Source organism: Pteropus alecto, unplaced genomic scaffold (genome assembly GCF_000325575.1).
Source record: "Pteropus alecto unplaced genomic scaffold, ASM32557v1 scaffold44, whole genome shotgun sequence".
NCBI lineage: Eukaryota > Metazoa > Chordata > Mammalia > Chiroptera > Pteropodidae > Pteropus > Pteropus alecto.
In genome coordinates, this window is record NW_006436812.1 from 4,329,531 (window position 1) to 4,349,598 (window position 20,068).

General features: G+C 44.8%; 1 protein-coding gene across 4 annotated transcripts in view; it reads right to left on the reverse strand.

Annotated features, from left to right (window-relative positions):
• The window catches only part of NAA60 (N(alpha)-acetyltransferase 60, NatF catalytic subunit), a 24,892-nt gene extending 8,324 nt beyond the window's left edge, over positions 1-16,568 (reverse strand). For 2 of the 4 annotated variants that reach the window (XR_003046960.1, XM_006913888.3), the window contains exon 1: positions 16,377-16,568. The gene's annotated coding sequence lies outside the window, so the exon portion shown is untranslated. Of the gene's footprint in view, positions 1-16,356 lie in introns of all 4 variants that reach the window. The other 2 variants (XM_025048348.1, XM_015591217.2) reach the window with 2 other exon arrangements.
• Positions 16,569-20,068: the final 3,500 nt, after the last annotated feature.

Genomic DNA, 20,068 nt, shown 5'->3' on the forward strand with positions numbered 1-20,068 from the left:
GCTCATTTCTCTCCTATCCAGCAGATAAAGGCTTGTGAGCAGGAAAAAAAGAGACTTTATGAAACACCGGAAGTTCAAATCAGGGGTCAGGAGTTGCCGACGACTATTTTGAATCAGGAAACTACATACGGTCCAGGTTACGGATGGAGCAGCTGCCCTTGTTCCAGTTAAAGGAAAGCAGGAAGCAAGGCCGAGTGCTGGACTGACAAAGGGGAATATAGGAGCCTTTTTTCTTTATATTGAAAGCTGGTAACAAAAGGCAAAGGATAGTGCATTTACCCCATCTTTTTTAGGAGGAACTGTGCAGTTCCATTTATCCTTGATGGCTGAGGAAAAATCCTTTCTATAGAAGAACGACAGCCAATAAACGAAAAAATGATAGAACTGGAAAGTCACCGCTTTGGAACTACTGATGGAAATAACCTAGACAAGCAAGATTCATCAAAGGCTTTTAACTCTCCACTGGAGGGTGTTGGGGAGCAGTTGTGGGGCATGGAGGCAAAGCACCTTCACTTCCAGGACTTAATGATCACCCAGGAAAAGCCTCACCTTTCAACCTCAAGATCCCACAGTCATACTCCCTCAGTGATGGAGGCTAGCCTCTCTGACCAGTGCCATGCTTGAGAAATCCATGAAGCCCTCAGGTTCCTGCCTAAAATGCTGGGCCTGAAGCTAAATGTGCCTCCAGACCTAACTTCACAACCATAGATAATATCCGGCACACAGGCATAAGTTCAACAGTCAAACACACAGAATGGTGACCTTCTATAAGAAGACTAGCCTGGTCTCTTCGAAGAGTAAGTATCGTTAAAAAAATTAAAGCAGACTAAAAGAGACAAGGAGACCTACAACCAAATATGTGATGTGTAAACTCCTACCAGAAAAAATAAGTCAAAACAACATTTTGTGGAAATTTAATTATGGGTGGGATAGCAGATATTATGAAATTATTAACTATCTTAGATGTGAAAGGGTATAGTGGTTACGTGGAAAGTCTTAGGATGCTGAAATATTTTGGAGTGAAGCATCAAGAGGTCTAAAACTAACTTTAAATGGTCCAAAAAATGTTCAGCTACTTAGGAAGCAAATATGACAAAATATTATTAACTGTTGAATCTAGGTGGCAGGTAAGATATATTACAGGAACTTATTGTTCATACATTAAATTTTTCTACTATGCATTTGAAATTTTAAATAATAAACGTTGTGGTTGGGGGCCCTAAAGGGTAGTTTTTATTTGCTTAAACTTACTCTGGAAACTATAGTTCTGTGACTGGGCACTACAAGAGTCCTGTTGATGTCCAAAAGTCAAAGGACCAGATAGTTTGCCTTTACTGTTCAGCGAGCCCAAATGAAGTGCCTTTGGCAATTCTTCACAGTCACCTGTTCCCCTGACCCCTGCTTGTGCCTGATTCTCCCACGACTTCGGGCATTACTGTGAGGGTCCCCAGGAAGGCCATGTTCTGACTTGCCATCTGCCAGCAGCTCAAATCTACCCTGAGGCTTGACAACAGGGCAAGGGGGGCAGCTGTTCAGCCTCTGAGCCCTGGACACAACCCTGGCTTAGCTCCTTTGAGGGCTGGCCATGGGCTGGCACTCCTCCCCCGCTGCCTCCCCCTGTCAGGACCAAGTGCTGCTGGGCAGTCAGGCTGAGAGCAGGAGCCCCTCAAGCTGGGTAATGACAGGTCTGCTTCTGTGCCCCCTTCATGGCACCGGCCCACCTAAGGGGAATCATCTCGGGTGGAGGCTTTAGAGGTCAGGTCCGCAAGTCACATCACCGTGACCTTGGTGACCTTGAAGCAGACATATGGGGTGGGTGGGGAGGCAAGAGGAGGAGGAAGTACTGCAGGAACTGCATGGCTGGGGCTACCTCAGGCTCTGTATTTCTAGAACACACCGGACTTCACCCAAGGGGTGGGGACTGTGCTACCTTCACATGACCTTCTGCACAGCATGACTTAAGAGCTGAAATGAGAAGAGACCTGCTTTCTCTTCCTTTCTCTGTTTTCAGCCAGTGCCTGCACACTGCCCACATGATGTCTGCAAGGCGGGGCCCCTCCTGTGACACTGCTGGCAGCATCAACCGCCATCCCCTGGCCTGCATTCCAAGGGGCTCTGAGAGGGATGGAACAGAGCTGTTCAAGACAAGAAATGGGTGTGTTCCTGCCTGAGGCCTGGTGGACCCAGAGAGGCCCTGGGTCAAGAAGAAGCTGAGGTACATGCACCTTTAGAAAGGAGCAGTGTCCTCAGCAGGCATCCTGCTAGAGAACACTAGTCACTTAGAAGGGGACAGGGCTCGTCTCTGGATGCACAATCTTGACAGAACCTCTGAGAGCTGAGCTGACCCAGACAAGTCTCTCTCCAGGCAGGGATAACAAAACAAGGGACACAGGCCATCGCAAAAGTTAGCATGAGAGGCCTATTGAGAAAGGGCAGGCCACAGCTACTGCGCTGGGCTTATTTGAGTTCTCAGCTCCAAACATAAAACAAAACCAAAGCACCAACCAAACAACAAAAAATACCCCCAAACTTGGCAAATCTTAGCTTCCCAGGTCACCTGTTTTTTTCTTGTCACTGGGATGTACCTTCAGAAACCGAGATGCTGCCTGGCCTCATGTCTTGTAAACTGCTTGATTATCTAGTTCCTACGCAGCAGTGCTGTTCCAGTGCTCAGCACCCCATTCCACAGCTGCTGCTCCAGCTCCCTGCCCCGAAGGTGCCCTGGACTTTCTGGTGAGTGTGACCTCATGCCTCCTAAGTGGCCGGCTACTTCTTGGGAAATGGACTGGTCAACCAAAAATGGCAACTCCTGAGTTTTATGAGTCATCCCTGTCTAAAATATATCCTAGCAGTCACTGGCTAGGATGCAACTCTTCAGTCGTTCTGGGTAAAAGGCTGTTTCATTCCACAGAACATGACTGTATGGGTTCAAGGGATCCACCCACCAAAGGCAGGATGGAGCACAGCACAGCACATTCCCCAGTACAAAGCACCGCTTCCCTGGAGGTTTCTGCATAACCCCTACCACGGGGGCGACTCTCTCTTCCCTGACAAAGGCAGTAGATACCACGAACAAACACTCTCTGAAAGCAGCAACTGAAGGTATTGTTAACATTGTTAAGTATGAGAATATTGTGGTTATACAGAAAATGTCCATATTCCTTAAGAGATGCACACTGGATATACAGGGGTCAAATGACAGAATGTTCTGGAATTTAATTCAATTGGAGCAAAAGTGGCAAAACGTTAATAACTGTTGAATTGGATGGGTATACCAAGTGGATGTTTGAAAAAGTTTCTAATTAAAATTAACCAATAACCAATCAAACTTCTACACAGAGGCTGTTTCAGATATGGACAGCAGGTTTTCCAGAGGACTAATTTAAAAGCCTCTGGTGTCCTAATCAAGAGCTTTGGGAAGCAGTGCCATGACCTCTTCATGCCTCCTCACTGGGAATAGCAAGTTCTCAGCAAATCATGGCTGGCTCACTGCCAAGCACTCTGCCTCCCAGGTGGGTCAGATGCCTGGTTCAGAGTGTTATGAGGGCAGGGAACACTGCTTGGGTACCACCGATGTCAACCAATCTTCATGTAGACACTGACTGTGTAGTTCAGGGATGCAGGGCACTATTTTAAGTAACCAATCTTCAAACTCCATTGAGGTTTTAAAGAGTGATAATGTAGACACTCACTGTGTAGTTCAGGGATGCAGGGCACTATTTTAAGAGCCGTACTCAAAGCTGCCCAAAATGCTAGGTACCAACTACAGGGCCAGTTTGGGGCAACACCCTTCCCTTTCCTTCAGGACCAAGAAAAGTGGGAAAGGCAGGAAGGCCTTCCCAAAACCTTCAGTCTTTGGGACAAAGTCAACAACCCTACTTATCCCAGGCCAAGGCCAAGGCCTATCCCTTAGTGCAGTCTTTCCAGAGAAGGCTCCTGAGCCAAGGCCCTCCTCTCATTGCAACCACTTCTAGGGAAAATTCTGGAGAACGAACCCAAATACCTGCTTAATCTTCATGGCCAAACAAGATGACCAATAAAAATAATGCTCAACACCCCAGTGAGGACACAATCCCTGCTCTAAATTGAGCAAGGGAGTACAAGTGGGAATCTACTACAAGCTCATCAAAAACCAGCCCTCGTGTGAAAGCAATCTGAATGTGCATCAATGGATGACTGGACCCATAAATTGTAGTCTAATCATGCAGTGGCTATTTAGTACTGACACATGCTACAATGTGAATGAACACTGAAAATATGAGGCTGAATGAGATAAGCCAGTCACAAAAGGCCATATATCTTACGATCTCATTTATATGAAATGTCCAGAATTGGCAAATTCATAGGGACAGACAATAGATTAGTGGCTGTCTATGGTTGGGAGGATTGGAAGGTGATGGTTAAGAGTGTGTGGTTTCTTTCAGGAGTGGTCAAAGCATCTTGAAATTAAATATGGTGATAGATGCACAGCTCTGTGAATACACTAGAAACACTGAATAGTACACTTTGAACGGGTGAACTGTATGGCGTGTGGATTACATCCCCCAATAAAGCTGTTAAAAACCAAACCCAAAAAACAAAACAAAACAAAAAAAAACACCTTAATTCTGAGAGGGAAGATACTTTTATAAGCAAATGGATAAAAAAAAAAGATTCCTTTTGGAGGAAGTCATAGTAGACTCCAGAATCAGAAGCTTTCTAGCCTACAAGTCAAAATATAGAGACTCATGTTGGTGCCCCATGGTAGGGCTCCTTCAATGGAGCTGGCCTAGACCCTACCTCCCGGGGACCCGGCTATTAGCCAAGCCCGCTAGGGTGGGGTTGAGGGAGCTCTGGGGAGGAAGAGGCTGAAGTTCAGGGAGCCTGGTGGGAGGTACAAACTCACAGAGAAGAGGAAGAACTGCCAGCCAAGGCCGACCTGGTAGTTTCTTCTAGATTTGGGCCAATTTTAACGTTTTATATTCAAGGGGGATAAAAACAACCTGTCATTGGCTTGGAGCACGTAAGAATTGACCATGTCATCAAGTCTCAACAAGCACGTGTATGTTGTCCACAAGTTTTCATGGAGTAGCTACTTAGATGATTTTGAGAAAGAAGAAATCACACTCAGATTTCCCCAAGCTGGGAAATCAACACAAACCAGAGATTACTGAATGAATCTCAAATCGACTTTCAGCCCCAATGCTTGACCTGTGCCAGGAAACTCCATATTGTCTATTCCCTGGAAAAGTGGCTCCAGTGGTTCGTCTGGGGCTTGACAAGCTCAAGCCAGCCACAGAAACAGGGTGACATGACTGACTGCCCTCATCACCCTCCACAGAGCTTCAGGTTCCTCATCAGCTGTGACTCACTTTTCTCAACCAACAGCAAATGTGCTCTGAGCTCCCATGGAAAGGAGCTGCAGGACAGGACGCCAACAGCTCAGTCTCAGCAGTCACTTCACCACAGCTGGCAGGACAAGTGCAGGCATCTGCCAAAACCAGCTGGCAGAGCCTGGCAGGGTCTGGATAGCCACAGGTAGACCTGAGGCACCTGAGGAGCTAGAGCCGCTGACCAGCAAGTGCTAAAATGCAAGGCCTTGACCTCTATAGTTGCCTGCGGCAGAGGACAGACTGCAAAGATGCTGGGGGTGGGACACTTCCTGAGGGGATGGAAATGTTCTATATGTTAATGGTGGTAGTTACACACACAAACACATATATACACATGTTAAAAATTATTGGGTGCATTTTCTTATATGTATATTAAACTTTAAAAAAGTTGATTTTAAAAGATTAAAAAAACACTCTACATTGATGTTTGACAACGAAAGGAGAGATCCATAATAAGTGAGTGTCTCTTCTGTCCTGGAATTTATGAAGTTTTCCCCTAGATAATGCTCTTGACCAAAGAGGCAGGATTTGTTCCCTGTTCAACTTTTAAGAAAAACACTGGGCTCCAAGACACACAGCTATTTATGGAGTCTCACAACCCTATAAAAGTATTTTCATGTTTTCGAAGTCCAGTTCTTTAGATGGTTTGATTTAAAAATAGAAACACATCATATTTAACTAAGTGAGAAAGCAGCCTATTATAGTGCCTAAACTGTCCCAGCCCAACTAACAGGGTGGAGAAGTGGGCAGGAAGGCACGGGAAAAGGAGGATCTGGCGCCCATGTGCTGGTGAGAGAAAGGAATGTTGCCAGAGAAGGCAGGTTAAGAGATGGTGGCAATGCAGGCTGCTACAGCCAAGTGGCTGGTCCACTGCTGAGGGAGTGGGCCAGCGGACCCAGATCCAGCACCTCTGGGGACACTGCTTATCCATATGGAACCTTCCACCATGTACTGATCTACTGCTATGAGCTACCCTTGGGGCTCAAGGGACAAGAATTCTGAGACTCACTAGAGAATAGGTACCAGTGGGCAAGGCTAGAGCTCTCTGTTCCATTCTGAGCCCTGGGGTGCTGGTGGTATAGGCACCGAAGCCACAGATGTATAGGCCATCTCTTGATATGTTTCCCGACAAACACAATGATGCATCTATATTACAACTGCAGGGATGTACTTAAAGGAGAAGACAAAATTCACTCGTTTTTAAGTTAAAACAGGAAGCTGCAAAGGTCAGGTTTGTAGTGAGAGTTCTTCCCTGGGTTTCCTGGGTCTGTGTCCTGTCCTTGGCCTTTACAAGGTGGGTGAGTAGATCAATTCAAGGAGGGGCAGAAGCCAGATTCTCCAAGACCCAAATGAAGGGCCTGCTGACTCACCTCTTGGTCTTTTCTTTCTCCTTTCCCAAACCTCATCCTCTTGAGGCTGTCTATGAGCCTCATCTTTCTTCTGTGTTGAAATGACCTCCTTGGTCTCTATACCAAAGACCGCTTTTTTCCCCCTTGAATATAAAATATTAAAATTGGCCCAAATCTAGAAGAAGCTACCAGGTCAGCCTTGGCTGACGGTTCTTCCTCTTCTCTGTGAGTTTGTACCTCTCACCAGGCTCCCTGAACTTCAGCCTCTTCTTCCCCGGAGCACCCTCAACCCCACCCTAGCGGGCCTGGCTAACAGCCGGGTCCCCAGCAGGTAGGGTCTAGGCCATCTCTTAACTTGCCTTCTCTGGCTGGAAAGGGGTGGTGTCTGGATATCTGGGTATTCCCTAACTCATGATACTTCCCAAGTACTTTTCTGTGGGCTTGGTCAGAGGGACGGAGTGACAGCAGAAGAATGGCTGTCAAGATATCCCCAAAGTCCTTAGCAGCATTTTCCATCCCCCTGCTAAGTGCCGGAGATTCAAATGACTCTGGGGGGCTCAGAATGGAATTGTTCCAGTTTCTGGAGGGGTTTCTCTGGCACTATCATGATACCAAGGGGCCCTCTACTCCCATCCCAGGTAAGAAGCCAGAAACAACCCTATTTGCTGGAGATTCCTCTCCTTTGTAGACTAGGCCCTGCTGTCCCAGGTCTACAGGGCCTCTCTCTTCTTCAAAGGCACTGCTTCTTGGTCCTAGACAAGCTACACTTAACTTCTAAAAACCACCCTATCCTCTTAGTAGCTTAAGTAGTGCTCTGGATTCTACTCTTGACCTCAGCAGATTTCCAGTATTCAGACCAGGCATGACCCCACTGCACCCTCCATCACCCCTAGAACCTTTTCTTCCTCCTCATCTTTCACTCCTACTGATTCCAAAGGATCTTTCTTCCTTGCTGAGAATAGGCCAACCTCTGCTTGTGCTCTGGACGCTGTGCCCTCCACATGCTCCCAGACCCTTCAAGGATGGTGTAATCACCATGACTATAGTTCAAATCCCAGCTCTGATGTCCATTGAGACGTCTCTGTGTCCCTCCATGCTTCAGCTTTCTTATCTGTCACTGGGAAGACAAATGAGATGGCCACTTCCAAAGGGCCACCCCAATTCCTGGCCCAGCTCTACATCTCCTCCCTCCCTGGTCCAAGCACCATCTTCTCCAACATTTTTTGCACAAACTCCCCTCCAATGGGCTGTAAACACTCCACGTGCACCCTCTCTTGGACAAGCCTCCTGCCACCTTCTTTCCCTTCGATGTAAACACCTGCAATACCACATTTGTTGCCAACTTCTTGCTTTATTCTTGCCCCTACCTTCTGCTCCAGTAACAACAAACCAACAGCTTCTCCTCTCTGAAATTCACATCCCTTCCTCAGGAATCTACCTCCTCTGACTCTCTACCGTTCACGTGTTGGTCGATCCCCTTCTGGAGCCCAGCTCCCTTTACCCTATGACAAAGCATCACCCTGGTCTTCCGCAGGCACTTCAAGCTTCTTCCTAAGTGAAGAACACGGGAAGGTTAGCATACATTCCCCCATGGCCCAAGAATTAAAGATCACAAGGCCCTCAGGAATGTGAAATTCTGCAGACACCAGGTTTATCAGCTTGAAAAATCCAACAATAAACTCCAAGCTAGTGCATTTAGGATGGAAGGTAGAGAAAATGATGCTGCCTTCCTTGCTCATCAGTAAAATGGGTCAACGGCTAAAAAGGGAGAATGAGGGAAACAGTGAGTGCTTTTAATGGCTCATCTGCTGAAGCGAACAGCTGCTGGTGGGGGCAGTGAGCTGTCTCCATGGCAGCCTGGGCTCCTTCCAAAACCTCATCGTAGGAGGAACGTGATTAATTTACAGGGTGACAAGAAACAATCAGCCAGCACTCTAGTTCCAAACAGTCTCCTTCTTAAAACCCAACCAATCGTTCTCCAAGAGGAGCCTGTATACTCATCGCATACCATTAAATCACATCTCTTCAAGCACAATTGATGATACTGGAGTATTCCATATGTATGAAATTTGGAAACTGCTAAGGGAATCGATGGTGACAGAAATCAGAAAGTGGTTAAGGGTGTCACTAAGAAGGGGTGTAAGGCAACTTGCTGGGGCGATGACAATGTTCTATATCTCCTTTAGTGGTCGTCGAATGTAAAGATCTGCTCACTTAAGAACTGAACACTTGGCCGCATGTTAATTATACCTCAATTTTAAAATAAGATGACAACAGGTTGTTCTGGCATGGTCCCAGGTCCAGACCTCGCTTTCTTTTAGGCCAAAAGTTCCATCACCCCCTAAATTTCATAATGAGAACCCATCTAATCTTTTATTTACCAAAATTTTACTGAAAATCCAGGCCCTGCTCTAGGTACTGAAGTACAGCAATGAACATAGTCAGAAACCTCTAATTACAAGGAGGTGTACATCTAGGGGGGCCAGAGTGTGTGCTTTCCTGCACCGTTACCTAAATACAGAAATGGTTTATCATTTTTAAGTGTGCAGGTCAGTGGCATTAAGTACATTCACACTATTGTGCAACCATCACCAATGATGGTCACCAATGACCATCATCTCCAGAACTTTTTCATCTTCCCCAACTGAAACTCTGTCTCCATTAAATATTAACTCCAGCCTCCAGCAACCATCATTCCACTTTCTGTCTCTATAAAGGACGTTGGCAACTCTTTATACTTAGTGGCACCTCTTCATTAAAAATGTTTTACTTCATGTCCGCAGTAAAATGACTCAAAGCAAAGAACATGGTCTGGAGCCATTGGCATCTATGCCACCTGCAATCCTTGATGCTTCTATCAAAGATATTGATCATGTCAGTCCAAGAGAATCCACTGGTTGTTCTAAGGACCTAGACCAGAGCAGCTGAGGACCAGAGGGTCTCTATACTGCATGAGGACTGGACTGTGCATGGGTTGCCAAAGGACTGTTTGCCTTTTGTGACCCTACTAGGTCAGTGTTGGAATTGGAGAACAACAGCCCATATTTTGAGAGACAAAGATGTAGAGGAAAAAACAGGTGAAAAGGAAGAACAGAGGGAAGAACAGGACCTGGGAGTAAGAGGAGTCATTGAACTGGAGGCCAGAGACATGAAGCCAAGAACAGACAGATCCCGTGGACACCTTGCCTGAAAACTCGGACAAGTCTCATCTTCCTGGAATAGAAAATGAGGGCACAGGTGATCCTGTGCTGCCAGCTTACACAGAAAGACGCAGCTCAAAGTGGAGACAAGTGGGTCATGAACTGGATGGGCTGTAAGGATGGCCTGGTCAAGAAGCCCCTTTGCCTTGTGGCTTTTTAAGCTGGGATCTTGGTAGGAAGCTGTGTGACATGGCACAGTCAGAATATAATTTGTAAATTCAGATCCAGTGAGTAAACCAGTTTAGTTTAAAAACAAATCAAACAACAAAATCACCTGTATAGACTAGATTGGGCGGGGGGGAGGTTGGGACTTTAAGGGTAGTACACTGTCTGTTTTTCAGTTACTGAAAATCCAGGCCCTGCTCTAGGTACTGAAGTACAGCAATGAACATAGTCAGAAACCTCTAATTACAAGGAGGTGTACATCTAGGGGGGCCAGAGTGTGTGCTTTCCTGCACCGTTACCTAAATACAGAAATGGTTTATCATTTTTAAGTGTGCAGGTCAGTGGCATTAAGTACATTCACACTATTGTGCAACCATCACCAATGATGGTCACCAATGACCATCATCTCCAGAACTTTTTCATCTTCCCCAACTGAAACTCTGTCTCCATTAAATATTAACTCCAGCCTCCAGCAACCATCATTCCACTTTCTGTCTCTATAAAGGACGTTGGCAACTCTTTATACTTAGTGGCACCTCTTCATTAAAAATGTTTTACTTCATGTCCGCAGTAAAATGACTCAAAGCAAAGGACATGGTCTGGAGCCATTGGCATCTATGCCACCTGCAATCCTTGATGCTTCTATCAAAGATATTGATCATGTCAGTCCAAGAGAATCCACTGGTTGTTCTAAGGACCTAGACCAGAGCAGCTGAGGACCAGAGGGTCTCTATACTGCATGAGGACTGGACTGTGCATGGGTTGCCAAAGGACTGTTTGCCTTTTGTGACCCTACTAGGTCAGTGTTGGAATTGGAGAACAACAGCCCATATTTTGAGAGACAAAGATGTAGAGGAAAAAACAGGTGAAAAGGAAGAACAGAGGGAAGAACAGGACCTGGGAGTAAGAGGAGTCATTGAACTGGAGGCCAGAGACATGAAGCCAAGAACAGACAGATCCCGTGGACACCTTGCCTGAAAACTCGGACAAGTCTCATCTTCCTGGAATAGAAAATGAGGGCACAGGTGATCCTGTGCTGCCAGTTTACACAGAAAGACGCAGCTCAAAGTGGAGACAAGTGGGTCATGAACTGGATGGGCTGTAAGGATGGCCTGGTCAAGAAGCCCCTTTGCCTTGTGGCTTTTTAAGCTGGGATCTTGGTAGGAAGCTGTGTGACATGGCACAGTCAGAATATAATTTGTAAATTCAGATCCAGTGAGTAAACCAGTTTAGTTTAAAAACAAATCAAACAACAAAATCACCTGTATAGACTAGATTGGGCGGGGGGGAGGTTGGGTATTAAAGGGTAGTAAAATGTCTGTTTTTAAGTGGCATTCTTGACCAACACCCAAGAATAGACCCTGCCTAAGTCTCAAAACCAAGAGCAGGTCTGTTCTTCCAGAGAACTTCAATGGCTACAAGAAACTCTCACATTGCTTGGGGGGAGGGAGTGGGCGAAATAAACAGGCAGCTACTCAATTTGAAAGGAAAAAGTACAACAGGGAAATCAGGTTTCAGAAAACCTGCCAGCCCCCTTGCTCCTACCCCTTCAGCAAACCAGTTCTCCTAGGCTTCCTTCCCTTTTTTCATCTCACTATGCTGGGGTTTTTCTTGTTTGTTTGCTTTATGATTTTTAGTCTCTGCTTCTCTGGGTTTACACTTAAGATCCTTCAGAGTTAAATAGATGTGAAATATAAACGTGGGTCAAATTTGGTATAAATTAACACTTAATCATGAGGTTAATTTTTATAACAAAACTGATTTTTTGACAATTAATTCGACCTGCCAGCATTTGCCTCTGGAGTTATGGCAGATGTCTGTGTTCTATCCCATTCACTTTTGCATCAGAGCTTTTTCTTTTTTTTTAAACAATGAATTTGGGTTGTTTTTATTATCAGAAAAAAAGACTTTCAAGTAGTATGTAAAAATTAAGAACACATTTTTATATTTAAAAAATTCATTGGGCTAATTTTAATTAGTCCTAACTTGGAAATTTTACAGTGTCTCTTCAAATTAGAAGTAGAATGATTACCCATTTTACCCCAAAACAGACTCCTAGTGTCAACTTTTAAACTCTATACCTTTGGAATAGCATGACAGTTTGTGCACTGATGCCAGAAATAAACAGGTGTAATGAAGCAAAGAAGAGATGGTGTGGATAAAGACCCAGAACAGACTTGTAAAAATATTTTAAAGGGTTCCTGTATAATCATTAAAAAGCAATTTTAGCAGCTATATAAAATCCAACTTAAAAATATTTGTTTTAAGATAACCACTTTAAAAATGTTTAAAAAGAACATTCCTTTACATTTACATGCAATAAATATAAAGCAAAAACTAAGAATTCCCCACTCACCCCATCCTCCATAAAAGGACTTTAATGGTTTCTTATATTTCCTACAAGAAATTTTTTTTTTTTTTTAATAGAGAGGGCTTGTCTAGTAAGGGGCCTGAAGGATCTTCTGGGGTGTGGTTGTACAGGTATGTTCATGCCATGACCATTCTCAAGCAGTGTACTTTTCTGTATGTATATTTCAATGAAAAAGGTTAAAATGGGAGGCCAGAGGAGAAGCAAAGTAATTTGAAAATGAGTATAAAGAGGAGCAAATACCTGACTAGCAAGACTTTCTGAATAGTTTACAACTAGAGTCAGAAGGAGTCATCTTCCAAAAAGAAACGAGTTTGAAAAAGGTATCCAGAATCACTCCCATGAACTACAGACATGATGAAAATATTGTTATAGTAACGTATCCCAAAATGAAATTACTTTCTTCTGTTATTTTCAAGATGGGCTCAAATTTCAATACTTCGTTGCCCAAACAGACTCTGTTTCAGGAATGCAGGAAACAAAAAAGAATCACAACTTGATTTTAAACAATAACTACTCAACAAGAAATAGAACTAGAAGAATTTCTGTTTCTAATGTGGTCTGTTAAAGATGACAAATACTTTTTTGGTCTTCCTGTATAAGTCAAGGGAACAAAGTTTTTCTCAAACACCTGTTCTGTGTCCCTTTCCATAACCACCTCCTCCTTCCTTCTTTACAACTATGAAATTGTGTTTAGAATGTTTACTTCCAGCATCAATGTACAAAATACCATGCTACTCCAAGGGCATGGGGTTTAAAGGTGGCACTGAAAGTTTATTTTGGGGCAAAATTGATATTCATTTTGCTTATAATTTGAAGAAACATTAAAAATTTTCCAAGTTGTCACACTCATAGGTGGTTCTTGCCATCATTATTCAGAGTGTTTGGCCCTTCGCTGAGCAGGAAGTGGGTTTTAGGTGAAGAGATGGGGAATCTGAGACATTGACAGGATGAGATGGGAGACTAGCCCTCACTTGCTGTTACAATCCCCCACCCTTACCACCTGACCATCTCGGTTCAGAGCTGTGGTCTCTGCAAGATACACCCTAGGGTGACTGTCATGTGTTCACCAGCCTCCATAGTGGGGCGCTCAGGCTCCACTGAGCACTAGTTCACCTGTTTACATGAACCCCAAACCACTTCCTGTAGAAAGCTCTGGCTCCCTGTTTAGAACCCTCTCCGATGACTTCACAAGCATCGAGCAGATGCCTTAAGGTTTGTAGCAGAATATGAACCCTCCTATATGCATATTGGCTTTTCAAACACATATGTTTCTCTTTAATGAACACTGTTAGATAGCTGGGCCTTAGACAACTCTGAGCTGGTCTGCCAGCTCATTCCTATCCACAGTCATGCTAAAAAGAATATTTAGGAAAAGAGGCCTGATTCCAGAGTTAAAGACATTTACAAATAGTTGCTGAATCAAATTTATCATTTAAACTTAGCCAGAAAAGACCCAGAAGTTCCAGTATTGTTTTGCAGGTCAGCATTTTACTTAAAAACACTGCATATGGACATAAGCAAAACCAACTTCAATGCAGAGTCTATACCTCAAGCTTGCTTTATACAAACAAGGAAATGAGATGGAAAAACCATGAGGACATTGTAGATTCCTTCTAGAAGTTGTCATGGAAAGATAATGGAGATTGAAGATAAGATGTAGAGATGGAGGAGCCAGCATTTAAGGGAAGACACTATCTGATAAGCAGCCAGCTGTCTATTCCAATAGGAGAGCTATCTCCAACAAAGTGAGACCTCTGGACTATTTCAGCAGACAGGAGACATGCACTGCCCTGAACTCAGAGGCTCTGAGGAATCTTCCTACACTGTGTTCCCCATGGCTCTGGCAACGGATGATATGCCCACTTGGTCTAAGTACACCTCAAGCTGTGAGAAGCCAAAACTGCTGCTAACAGGTACATTGAGGCTCCAAGAGTCTTAGGGGCAGAACACTCAGCCAGCAATGACAGAATCACCCTTCTCAGTTCAGATTTAAGTATTTTTTTTTTTACCTCTCAAATCTCCAACCATCCAGGGCAAGAGGCCATGCTGTTGCCACCCTTCTCAGTTCAGATTTAAGTATTTTTTTTTTTTTACCTCTCAAATCTCCAACCATCCAGGGCAAGAGGCCATGCTGTTGCTTAGCAACTTCAACAAATCATATCCCAAATCTGCTAGTAGGTGTGGTTAAAATAAACATGGTGACAAAGTCTCTGCAAGATACAACTGGGAGAGGCTAAAGATAGGATACACGCAGACCTTTTAAAAAAGTGTCTATATTTTTTATTCTGGCCAGTTAACACCACACCATGCCCTGACTTCTGTTTCTTATAGGTTTTAACTGTCTTCATAGAAATCCACATGTCTGCAATTTCAGTGAGGTGTAACTCCAGCAAACCATGGCCCAGAGACAAATCTCATGCACACTGCATTCTCATAGGGCCAATATGCACATTAATTCTGATGGGTACAAAATCCTGGAATAGGAGAGATGAAGACCTATGTGCACTGCCATGACTGATTTGTCCATTTGGAAAGATGACTTGGACTTATATTTCAGCCACCCTTGAGTTTCTTCTAGTCTTTAATCCCATCTTCTCTAACTGTGCTTAATGCAATTCAAGGATTCTCAATGCGCAGGGGGAAGGGAGTAAAACATGAATTTTTCTGTTTGTTTTTGCTTTCAGACTCTTTTAATTCAATGATATTCAAAACCCTCCTTCTTTCCTCCTCGCAGGCTGGTACTACTGGCCAAAGAACTTCTGTCATTTATCTCTACAATACAAAGTGCTAAGGGGATTGTGGTATTTCTGTAGGTGACCTAGAATAACTTTCCCGGTTCAGTCAGTTAAACATTAACTAGAGGTTTTCTGCCTTCAGTTTTCTGGTAAAACATCCGCAACCACCAATGTTCTCTCCAGTTCTGATACTCCAATGACCAACCACTCCAGGTAGCATGGCGAACTACTGTGTGGGGCTGTTATCCTTCCCTTCAGGACAAATGAGTAACAAAATCGAATGGCTCAAGGACGCTGCTAAGTGAAAACAGATCAGTGAAACAGCCAATGTCCGCGTTTACTGAAAAGTAACTCCTAACTTCACATCAGGTCCTCGGCTCTGTCACCCGCTGCGCACACAGATATTTAGTTGTTAGTTGTCCAGAAAAGGTTCACAGCTTCCCTCAAAAATTTCCCAGGGGGACAAACCGCAGAAGTTACAGATTCCCTCTATTCCTCGAGAAGTGTCCAGTTCAGCAGAAGAAGTCAGAGTTAGTGTGGGTCTGCATGGCCCATATGTAAACTACCGGAAACGTACGGAATTGATTTATTTTACTACAGGGGAGGGAGTAAGACACAGGGACGACCAAGACAGAGACCCAGGCTTTCAGTTCACAGGGCAAACAAGTCGGCAAAGTAACTACAATTCGCGCAACAAGTAACCAAAAGCAGAGGTGGGCCAGGCGAGGCAGGGGCAAATCGCTCAACTGTGAAAAAGCCTGGCCCTTTATCTCAAGTGAGACAAGGCGGATAGCGAGGGGCAGGTCTAAATTCCCCCAGCAACTCGTCCAGGGGCCTGGCACCCAGGCGCCTCAGGTTAAAGGGCCGAGTCCTACCTAACACTGGGAACCGCGCCCCTCCTCACCCTGCGGCCCCCTCCTCACCCTTCCTCGGCGCGAGCTCAGTGGCCGCCTTGAAACCCACGGAGAGGTCTGGGCACCAGCTGGTGTGGGCCCCAGATTCCCTCCACCAGCCCGGCCGGCTCGCGCCCCACCAAGACAGCCTCGGGGATCCTGAGCCCCTGGCCAACCCTTAACTCGGCTCCCGCCCATCCCAGCCCGAACTGTTCCTCCTCCCCCCTCATGACTCCTGCCCCGACCCCGGTTCGGCGCTTCCACCACAAACCCGAGCCTGAGGGACCCCACCTCGGGCGGGAGCCGGCGGCAGCAGACGGCGTCGTGGGGATCAGTGCATCCTGTGGTTTCAGGGAGCCGGAAGTGGGGCCGCGCGGAACCCGCAACGGAGTTATGTAACCAGTAGGGGCCGCAGCCGGGACGGAGGCGGTGGCCCACAGCACTTCCGCCTCCCGTCGCCGGCCGGAGGCCTAGGCTGCAAGCCCATTGGCCACTGACACCCACGTGGGACGCCACCTCTCAGAGGCCGAGGGCGCCATCTTAGGAGCGGGCACGTCTCGCGCGAAGCCGGGCGGCAGAGAGGCTGAGACACCAATGGGGTAGTAGAGGCGCGTCTGCAGGGAGTCGGTGAAGTTGTAACTACTGGCGGAGGCGCCAAGATGGGAGCCTGAGAGCCCTACGGGAGGCTTCCAAAGACGAGAATTGCTCATAGCCCCCACTTCTCGCCTAACGTTCCCCTAGTTTGGGTTTGGAGCTCGGGCCTGTCCTTCCACAGCGACTGCGGGGTGTTGAGCCAGGGAAGCGTGACTGGGTGACCAACCCCGGCTGGTGACCACGCCACCCCGCCTAGCGTCGGACATCCGCCAGCAGCCAGAGGCCCGTTTTTGCAGAAAGGCCGTTTAGGGCTGTCGCTATGTAAATTGGCAGGTGTCAGTTGCCCTCAAGTTGCAGAAGGGTCTATATCACAAGATCTAGGGAACCGTGTTAATATCTGATGTTAACCTTAAAGCAGGTATTTATTCTTTGCCTTCAAATAACATAAACTGGTCCACAAAGCCAATGAATGGCATAAGAAAGACCTGCTTAGAGTCCAGGGCTGTAATGATCAACCCCTAAAGGATTTAGTTCATATCCAAGAAAATAAACGTTATCATAGATTAAAACGGTCTGAATAAAATAACAATATGTTAGAAATGTTAAGAGCACGATCTTTTTAACATTTTAACAGAAAAGTTACATAAAGAGATTAGAAGTTTTAAAAGTAATTGGTATAAATGGATCAAGAGTAGTATAACAAGGAATAGATCATCTATTGTGTACGTAATACGTGTTGTGGTTTTCAGAATCCCGATTCGTGTAAAGCAACCTGTATATTTCCTTTTTGTAACAGTTTCTGCAAGTTCCTACTTTTTAAGAAGGCTGAAAAATCATTTGGACAAAACGAAAATTAATATACTATTTACAACTGTAGAGTTACGGGTTTAAGTACTGCAAACATGCTACTGTAAGCAAAGATGCTATGGTAAATAGTGTTTAGGCCCATTCAGAACACTTTGAGCACTCTGCACAATTATGTTTAGTGTGTCGTTATTATTTATAATTAAACTTGTTGCAAAAAAAAAGATTAGTTAGATCCACACAATACAGCAAGATAAATAACAGGACAGTCAAGAGGGAGGGAGGTGTGTAAAATGCATATTTTCACGTCTACAGACTTTCTAGTGTTGGGCTGCAGATTTAAATCCAATCTCTTCAGAATTCATTTTGAAGAGAACGACTGGTTAGAAGATTTGGTGAATTAGTGTGTCAGAGGTGGCTAATTGTCCCCTCGTGTCCATTGTGCCACTCCCCCTCCTCCATTTTTTTTTTTTAAATAACTGCTTTATCATATCTTGTAGTAACACAACCTCACCCCTTATAGTAGGCAAATAGCTGTCAAGCTAGGTTTGTATTTCTTGGTCTCCTTTGGGCAAGGTGAGGTTATATGCCAAAGTTTTTACCAATAGACAAGAGGGAAAATGATGTAGGCAACTTGTCCTCAAAAGGAAATTGCTTAAATGTTAAAATTGGTGAAACTCGGTGAAAGGTACATAGGTGTTTACTACATTATTCTTTCAAATTCTCAGAAGGTTTGAACATTTTTAAATAAAAAGATGGATTTAAAAAAGGAAATTGCTTTCCTTCCTTGTCTTTTTTTTCCCTTTCCCCATGTTGTCATCCATGGATGCAGGTTAAGCCCCTTCAATCACACGAGAGACAAACCTTATGTAGGTCTTTGCTACTCAAAGTGTGATCTGTGGTCCAAGAGCATCAGCATCACCTGCGAGGTTGTTAAAAATGCAGAACCTCAGGCCTCACCCAGATTGACTGAATCGGAATTTGCTTTTAACTGAGAATCTGCATTTAGTAGGATCCCTAGGTGATTTATATGCATATTAAAGTTTGAGAAGTACTGCCTAGGTGATGACAGAGTAATAATATTCTGTTGGTTCTAGGGTTCAGTGTACAGATGAGGTTAAGATGAGTTTAAGATGAACTGTCAAAACTGAGAAGGGCATATATATCCATTAGAACTTTATAAACACTCTTTTAAAACACAAATGAGAAAGTAATAATGATCATTACTTTCCCAGGGCTCACTATGAGCCAGGCACTGTGTTAAGCATCTTACACAGGATCTCATTTATCTTGAGGACAATTGTTTCAGTTAGGTGCCATGGTTTTACAAGGGATATTCAAGGTAGCTGTCCTCTTAAAAAATAATAATAATAAAGCCTCTCCCACTGTGTGGGTGATATTGACTCCACCCCACAAATGGTCCCTAATTGACCTATCCAATTAGAGTCAGCACATTCTCCTTGGCTCCCTGATTGGCTCAGATAACTCAGTAAGTGGGAGAGACATCTGCTGGTTACAGGGATTGGTTCAGAAAAGGTCTAATCAGGACCGAGCTCAGTACTGATTGGTTCTCCTAGTCTTTGCATTCTTGGGTCCTTTTTCTCTCTCTGGTATGTTTTGAGATATTTCTTCCACATCATCTAACAGACCACTGGCTCTGTGATAACCAGCCTCTCCTTCAATTTATCTATTGAACTTAAAAAAACAAAACAACAACAACAACAAAAAACATGCTTTTCAGTTCAAGAAAGTTTTGCTACAATCACATCTCCTCCAGTTATTATATTGGGGCAAAGCTGTCATTTGTCACTTCCAGAAGTTCTGTCTCATCAGGAATGGCCTATTCTAAGAGTTCTGCCCACTCCTCCTCCCTCTGGCTGCAAGATCTTTTCAGGTGTATTATTACTTTTCTATTGCCTGCTCCTGGGTCCTTTTACCCTCTGGCCATGGTCAAGCAGAGAGATAACTAGAGGCACTACCAGTGGGCAAAGCTAGCAGTCTCTACTCCTGCAGTCTAGCCAAGCTGCTGAGTAGAGGCAGCCCTTTATGGAGCACTTAAAAGAAAAACCCTCAATTCTTGCCTCCTATGGTGCAGAACCCTCTTCCAGCCTTAGAGATAGGGAGATAATCAGGCTTCTGTGGGCCAGGCAGAGCAGCAAGCTACCATACACATGGGCAGACTCTACCCTTCCAGAGCCTTGGCTTAGTTACTCTGCTAATTATGAAGTAATACATACTGTAACAAATAAGAATTAACTTTTTCTGCTGTTCCATGAATATCCAAGGCCAAGATCTCTCCAAAATTAAGGCATATTAATTTTCAGCTCTCCCCTCTTGTCCCCAGGCTCTCAGCTGGCCCACAGGGGAACAAAGTCAGGTACTGCTCTCTTACACCAACCTGGGTGATTGTACTGCCTAGGGCCTTACTCACTGCTCCATCAGTAGATGGACTGGGGTTGGGGTGAGGGGACAGCAGGGACTGGTGATCAAGTTTACCCACCAATACTCAGACATTCGGGTTATAAACGGTATTGCACTAATAGCCTTATACAGAAACCTGCACATGTTTCAATTATTTCTGTAGG